The sequence below is a fragment of the Acartia tonsa genome, chromosome 15 (assembly GCF_053477335.1).
Source record: "Acartia tonsa isolate MP-2025a chromosome 15, ASM5347733v1, whole genome shotgun sequence".
NCBI lineage: Eukaryota > Metazoa > Arthropoda > Copepoda > Calanoida > Acartiidae > Acartia > Acartia tonsa.
This window is the reverse complement of record NC_137274.1, coordinates 26,737,249-26,746,085: the sequence shown is the minus strand read 5'-3', so window position 1 is coordinate 26,746,085 and position 8,837 is coordinate 26,737,249. Positions and strand designations below refer to the sequence as shown.

Here is an 8,837-nt window from a genome sequence, read left to right as displayed (position 1 = left end):
AATACCTATCCAAATGGGGTTCAAGTCTCTACGAATCACAAAAAAAACAAGGATGACAACATCTATAAAAGCGAAGCACTGAAACGGTAGGGTAAACGGACATTGACACTTGTATAGTGTCTGAACTGAATAATCAGAATATGAAAGTATCGAAAGAGTCGAAGCAAAATTGTAAGTAAATTTGTTGAAAAACTGCTTGATACAGGATGGACATACTTATATTTTTCGGACTTGATTTTAGAGTTGCTTCGCTTATACTATTGTTCTTTGTTATCCCAGGAATCAATAGACCAAAAATCAGATCAAACGGATAATTAGATCACATAAAAAAGTGTTGTTAAAAAAGTAGAAAATCAACATGTTTAAAATGGACGTACGGACATTCTGGTAATGATTATAGAGTTGCTATGCTTTCTAAATCGTACCTAACTACTAGAGGAATCATCCAAAGTTTGAAATCGATAGGACAATTCTAACATGCCTAAATTAACGAATAAAAGCTATCTCGGACGGACCGACCCTAATTATAGAAAAGCTTTGCTTTTAAAAATTATGTTTAAAGACTCCTACGCAACATTGCTAGGTATCGTAGAAACTTGAGAGTAGGGTTGGGCCGGATACTTTTTAAGCCGGATATCCGGCTGATATATAATGCCAGATATCCAGTTCCGGCCGGATATCTGGCAAACGTTCGATATCCGGCAAATTACCGGATATCCGGCCGGATAATCGGATATCCGGCGTCAAAAATCAGCCAGATATCATGTAACAGGATAGTTTTAATTCCGGTATCCGGCCGGATATTGATAATGACCGGATACCCGGCCCAACCCTACTTGAGAGCAGCATAAATAGGTATCCTAGAGACTTAAACAAACAAACAAAAAAAAACATTTAAAGTTCCACTGGAGGCCTCTAGGGGCGTAGCCGCTAATATTATTATAAATTAATCAATAATTGTTTTGAACAGAAGATTATTGTCCCAAGTGTATGATAGAGAAGTCAAAATGTATGGATTTATTTGATAAAATTAGGGATAATTTCCAGGAGGCAAATCCTTCCCTAAATTCAGCGGTAAGACATTTTTATTTCAATAGTGGCACTAATACTGTAACTTAGTACTAGGGTTGGGCCGGATATCCGGCCATTTTCAATATTCTGCCGGATATACGGCTGATTTCTAATGCTTTTTCAACTTTTGAATATAGTCACTCCACAACATTTTTCAACACGCACAATACTTTTTTCCAGGCTTTCAAGATATTTTCCCCACTCCTTTTATCCTTTTTCAAAGCGCAGCTTTTCTATAATTAGGGTCGATCCGTACGTCCTTCCTTCCGACCGTCCATCCGTCCGTATTAATAGAGTGGATAGCTTTTTACGTCAATTTAGGCATGTTAAAATTATCCTATCAATTTAAAACTTTGCATAGTGATTCTTAGTATATATTATATTATGCTTTTTATGTGTTTTTTCCACACTTTCAATACATTTTCTTATATATTTATTCTTAATTCTCATCTTGGGGCCAAAAAAAACTGGTTTTAATCTTATAATTGTACATTCTATATCCGCAGAAAGCTGTTTGTAATACAATAAAAGAAATAACTATTCCCAACTCCAAATACATTTTCTTACACTTCAGTATGTATTTTTTCCACACATTCGAAACAAAACATTTGCCATGCTAAAGTGTATTTATTTGGAACTTCCAAATACATTTTCCCAACTCTTGAACTTCCATAGAAATTTTTTCCCTTCAAATATTTTCCCCACACTTTTTCCCCTAGATTTAACAAATTTTTCCCTAAACTCCCCAAAAAAAATTGCCATGCTAAAGTGTATTTATTAAGAAGCTGGATGATAAGAAGTTGGAGTGGGTGCAGATGATGACATTGAAGAGAAAACAACAGGTACTCAAAGTTTTATTATATAAGTACCCAAAGTTTTATTATATTAGTACCCAAAGTTTTATTATATTAGTACTGGCTGAGGATACTATGTTAAAGGGGAAGGAGTGGAAGGCAATTCCATAACATTATTTCTATTTGATAAACTAGCGGCTTCGCCCCTAGCCTCTAGAGGCGAAGCCCCAAGAGGTAATTTAAAAAAAATTATTTATTTCTGATGCTGCCATTTTATGTGAAGTAACTGCCTAAAAACAATTTATTTTTTGGGGGGTTGGGGATGTCCCACCCACCAAGAAAATAGCTTAAAACCACCGCAGGACCAGTAGGTATATTCCCTGAAGAGTAGAGCCCTATCGGTTCAGTGGTTACTTAGATCTTAAGCTTCAGGCGGACAGACATAGATTGCACATTATCCTGTTTCATACAATTAAAAGTTTGGGTACCATTACAATTTTATAAGTTTGGGTACCATTATAATTATATAAGTTTGGGTACCATTATAATTATATAAGTTTGGGTACCATTACAATTATATAAGTTTGGGTACTATTCCAATTATATAAGTTTGGGTACCATTACAATTATATAAGTTTGGGTACCATTAAAATTATATAAGTTTGGGTACCATTACAATTATATAAGTTTGGGTACCATTACAATTATATAAGTTTGGGTACCATTACAATTATATAAGTTTGGGTACCATTACAATAATATAAGTTTGGGTACCATTACAATTATATAAGTTTGGATACCATTATAATTATATAAGTTTGGGTACCATTAAAATTATATAAGTTTGGGTACTCTATTCTAGGCTGAAGAGGCGAGGGTGAAGCGAGAAGAGGAGGCGAGAAAGCGAAGAGAAGACGAAGAAGCCAAAAAGGTGAGCTCAGCTACTCAGTAGGGTTGCGCCGGATATCCGGTCTGGTCGGTTATCCGGCCGGATACCAGATATTAAAACTATCGGGTTACATGATATCCGGCTGATTTTTGACGCCGGATATCCGGCTGGATATCTGGTAATTTGCCGGATATCTAACGTTGGCCAGATATCCGGCCGGAACCGGTTATCCAGCATTAGAAATCAATCAATCAAAATTTAATAAAATTCCCCAAAGTTGTTAAGCCAAGAAATAAGAAAAAGTTATCATAAAACCTTGAGGACTAGTGCAATAAACAGCCCAATGTCCCCTCCCTCCCTTTGAGCCATATAATGACGTGATGACGGGTAAGAAAATTCCGAAAATAGAAATGACGCAAATGAGTGCAAAAGATACGCAAATTCTGATCACAATTTTCACGTTTTTTTTAAAATGCAATATATAATGATAGCTATTATAACAATTTTCAAGCATAACTTTTATCTTATTAGGATAACAATTAAATAAGAAAATTATGTTTAACATATGTAATTCGTGATCAAACACCTAATTGAAAAAAATGCAAGACATAGCTTTTATTTTAAGAAAGACTGTGGGCAACGCCCACTAAAAGCCTCTAGTTGTTCTTAAAGTGGGAGGGGGATATATCAACCACCCTTCTACTTTTTAATTTGAGTTTTAACAAAGAATATTTAAAAAAAATTGCGGGGGGGATTTTAAATAGGGAAGGTGAATGAAAAATTGGCGCATTTGTATAAACACCAATAGACTATCAATATTACGCAAATAAAGGGGGATGGAAAAAGAGAGGGGGGAGAAAAAGTTTTAAGAATTCCTAAATATATAATAACCCAAACTTCTGTCATCAATGACGTCATTTTATTAGGGAGGGAGGGGGGAACTTAAAGTAGTCTGGTACCCAAAGTTTTTATAACCACGTTGTTTTATTTATTGGCTCAAAAATTTTGGGTACTTTTATTGGATTGTGGTGTTATCGTATTAAAAACAATTTAAACTTTAAGATATATCCCTGGAAAGCTGTCTATAGATAATTAAAAATAGGTTTTATCACATAGTATTATAAACAGCTTTCCACGGATTTAAAAATGTACAATTAAAAGATAAAAGCCAGTTTTGTTAGCCCCGAGATGCTGATGGCATGTGCTAAAATAACTTATATTAGAAAACTGGATATAATATGATATGATACATGATTTATCAGTATAGCTTAGAACTAGTTCTAATCCAGTGGATATTAATCAGTTTCAAAGCCATACTGGAAAATAATTTCTATGTTTATCTTTAAATGTTTAAATAAAAGGCCTGTTACATGATTTTTCAGTATGGCTTAGAGGGGGTTCTTTTTGCATCGTAATACAGACACAACACAACAAGCTCTTTCCACTCCACAGGGGGAGCATAGGCCGCTGACAATTTGTCAGTGTTTCTGTAACAATGTGGCTTTTTTATGGATATGGGATAGGGTTGTCAGCCCTAAGCCCTATGATTGCGGTGTAATGCATCCATTTGCCCATCAGACAACCAACCATTTGATTGCACGTCCTTTGTCTGAGAAATCCTAACTGTGCATGGTAGTGAGTTGCGCCTGTTTTGGGCCAGGGCATTCCCCCTACTCTTTCTATTTATGTCGCGCACCTGACATAGCAGCAGTAGGAACCATTTTTAACGTCTTTAGTTATGACGCGGTGTCGGACCCAGATTCGAACCTATCACCTTCCCGACGACGAGCGGATGCGCTACGTGTTGAGCTACGGTCGCGTATTACAGACAGTTTTCCACAAATATTAAAATAACAATTATTTGGTAGGCGGAGCAAGCCAAGAAGAAGGAAGATGAGAAACGGCGGAGAGAGGAAATATTTGAACAATACAAGATTAAAAAGGTACCCAAAGTTTTATACATTTACCTAAAGCTTTGCTCCTAGCAGACTTAACCCTTACAGATCGGGGGGGGGGGGGGTCATATTGACCCCCCTCCCTCTAGTTTTTTCAATGTCATTTTTTTTTGTAGGTAAGATAGAGAGTTGTGACTTTATGACTTTTTAAGTTTAGTAATTATACGTCAGCAAGAGTTGATTTTATTAGGATATCTGGTCCTTGTCGGTCGTGGCGTCCGGTCAAAGTCGGTTAGGTGGCACCAAATTTAGAAAAAATTCTAAATAAATCTTAATTTCTACATTATGACTTTTGTGTATAAGGTAGAAACCTAAAAATTTTTTTGGTGAATACTTAGATATCAATGACCTTCTGAGAAAAGTGGTGTTATGACCGTTTGACCGCTCCCTGACCGACTTTATGACCGATTTTTTTCCGGCTTTTACTACAGACATATATCATGAATATTGTGGCTTCTATTACAGCTAAAGACCTATAATTTTTTTTGGTAAATTCTTGAGCAACAATAAATAGATAAAATTATTAATTGGCGCCGCCAACCGCCGTTTTACCGCCGAAAATGGCGGTTTCCGTTATTTGCCGTAAAAATACACATGAACCACCAGAAAAAAATTTTATGTCTCTAACTGTAACAGGAGCCGAGATAGAGGTGGGGGTGTCAATATCACCCCCCCCCCCCCCGATCTATTAAGGTGGGAATTGGGGCCAGTTTTGTTAGCCTGGTCGTTAGGCTAACAAAACTGGTTTAAACTTGTGATTTTTCATGTGTCTATAATACGATGCGGTAAATCCTTATACTAAAGTAACATGATGTCTGTGTGTTTGTCTTTACAGGGTAGCTTTAAGGAAGAACCATTTTATTTCAGTTCAGTGGTTAGCAAGATCCTTCGGTACAAACAGACAGACAAAAAGACAGATACTGTTAGTTTATTATAAGGATTAAAACACCATATTCCTATTTTATTCAGGTTTTTTTCTCTTTTTTGGCGGGAGTGTCTCTCACCCCTCAATAAAATAGCTTAAAACCACCACAGGACCAATATTTACATATTCCTATTCTATTCAGGAGCTGGAGAAGGAAGACAAAGCCCCCAGCCACTAGATATATACTCTTTGTAACATTTATATACTCTTTGTAATGTTTATTATTATATTCAAGAGCTAGAGAATGAAGACAAAGCGCCCAGCCTCTAGATATATACTCTTTGTAATGTTTATTATTATATTTAGGAGCTGGAGAAGGAGGACAAAGCCCCCAGCCACTAGTTATATACTCTTTGTAATGTTTATTATTATATTCAGGAGCTGGAGAAGGAAGACAAAGCCCCCAGCCACTAGTTATATACTCTTTGTAATGTTTATTATTATATTCAGGAGCTGGAGAAGGAAGACAAAGCCCCCAGCCACCCTCCCCCAACTAGATCTAACAAAACTGGACCAAGAATGCGACCTAGGAATTTATTTTTACATGAGTTTTGGATACCTTTCTAGTGTTTGTATACAAGGGGGGGGGGGGGAAGTTTTGACACATTTGCGTAAACCTGGCAACTAGGCTTCATCTTTGGACTGAGAGGATAGGTTATTAATGATTCTTATATGATGAATTTCACGAAGTTTTAAGATTTTTTGGATCCATAACCCCCTTCTCTCCTCTCGCAATTACCCAGGGATCTAAAGAAATAAGACAATGGCCGATAAAAAATTATGATACACATATAATGAATGTTCAAACGTTTCATCAACTAAGTTTAATGGGCAATGTTTTAAATCATCATTGGGGATGTACATCAATTTATCGGCCATTGTCCTGTCCCTTTAGATTCCTGAGTCAATGCACTGTAAATTATTAACCCCCCCCCCCCCCCCCTATATTGATACTTTAAAGGTTTTAAAAAAACTTTGGGGACTTTTATAAAAACTTAGGGATGTTAGAAAAATTTTAGCAACTTTTAAAAAACCTTTGGGACTTAAAAACTTTTATAAAAAATGTGTAAAATGAACTTGTGGCTGGCTAGATCTGCTGGAGCTGGGGGTATGAAACCACGGCCGCGAACCATCCATGTAGATTCTGGCGACCTGCCAGACGGACGGACAGGTGGACAAGTTACGCGGTCATCCAGCGGACTTCGGGGCAGCCATTCCAATCTCAATATTTCAAGTCTCAATAGGTCAAGGTGAGTTTGGGTACCATTTTAAATAAGTTTGGGTACCATTCTAATTATGTAAGTTTGGGTACCAATATAATAATATAAGTTTGGGTACCATTAATACCACTAATTATGTTAAATTTTAGAAATTACCGAAGGGGCAGTAATTCATCCCTAGCTGATGAAGAACTTTATGGAGGCGTTTCTTCTGGGCTTAGAGGTCTTGGCCATATAGGTCAGTTCTACTTTTACATTAGTCCCCAAAGTTTTATAACTTTTTCCTATTCGTTTGCCTAACAACTTTGGGGACTTAAATTTTGATTGGTTGTTTCATTTAGTTGAGTGTCCAAACGTTTCAACCATTAATATTAATTTGGTAATTTGGTTTATCACCATTGGGGATGGATATCAATTTATTGGCCATTGTCTTATCCCTTTAGATCCCTGTTTCACCAGGTCCTTTACACACTAGTCCCCAAAGTTTTATAATAAAACGTTTTCCTATTCGTTTTCATTGGGACTTTTCTTGAATTTTGATTGGTTGAATGTCCAAACGTTTCAATCACTAAAAGTAATCCACAGAATGGGTAATTTTGTTTATTACTATTGGGGATGGATGATATCAATGTATTGGCTTTTGTCTTATCCCTTTAGATCCCTGACTTTTGTCGGGTGACAGACGTACTTACGGACGTACAGAAATTAAGTAGAGTATCTGCATTAGATATAGATAGATAAATCTGGGAATGAGAGGTCATTGGAGTTTAAATTCTCATAGTACCCAAAGTTTTACAACCATATTTTCTTGTTAATCGGCTGTAAAACTTTGGGTACTTGGCCAACAAAACTAGAACTCTTCTCCCCCACTTTTAGTTTAAAAAAAAATAGTTTTTTATGTTGTGAGTGTGATGATAGTATCCTTCCAGATTATCATGTACTCTAATAAGTGAAACTTTTAGCTGGATAGAAATAACAATCCCCTCCCTCTACCAACTTTATCCATCCCCTCCCACTGGATGAACGAATTGACCAATAAATGACGCCAATTTTTCCCCTTTTCATAATATCCACGCATAATTTACATCCATTATTGTAGGTGCCCAAAAATTTTCAACCAATTTTTCTTGTAGGACGCAGTAAATCATCCAGTGTTAGCAATCTTGGTCCTGGCTCCTTACCCCTGGGTCTCCGTAGAGGTACAGGTTAGTTTTAGTAGAGGGATGATCTTGTTTATTATCATTGGGTATGTCTATCAACATATAGCGCATCCCCTCGTCGTCTGAGAGGTGATAGGTTCGAATCACGGCCCGACACTGCGTCATAACTAAAGACGTTAAAAATGGTTCCTACTGCTACTATGTTAGGTGCGCGACATTAAAAGTTAAAGTAGACAGGAAGAATGCCTTGGCTCACAAACAGGCGCAACTTATCACCATGTACAGTTAGGACTTCTCAGACAAAGGTTGTGCAATCAAAAGCTCCTTTCCCCTTGGCAGGTACAGTGGGGAGACTGAGTATCTATCTATATATCCATCCATCCACCTATCTATCTATCTATCCACTATATATCCATCCATCCATCCACCTATCTATCTAAGGTCTTTCTGGCGGGGGGCACAGATCCGAGTATGGCAGGCACAGGGGGGAGACTGAGTTTTTTTTGAAAATTCTGTTTTTTTCCACGATGTAACCAGTTAAAACCGGACTTTTCTAAAACACGGATTTGTTTCAACTGGGAGTAAAAAATCCTATTAAACGACTTATTTGTGGAGGGCATAGATTGGGAGTATGGCTATCACAGGTGGGGAGACTGAGTTCTCTATTTATTTATCTATCTATCAATCTAATTATCTATCCATCTATCTATCTATCTAAGGTCTTTCAGGCGGGCATAGATCCGAGTATGGCAGTCACAGGTGGGAGACTGAGTTATCTATTTATATATCTATCTATCAATCTAATTATCTATCTATCTATCTA

General features: G+C 36.9%; 1 long non-coding RNA gene across 1 annotated transcript in view; it reads right to left on the bottom strand.

The window, feature by feature from the left end:
* LOC145307461 (uncharacterized) overlaps nucleotides 1–8,837 on the bottom strand; it is a 102,693-nt gene that overhangs the window by 71,748 nt on the left and 22,108 nt on the right. The gene's annotated exons all lie outside the window — the stretch shown is intronic.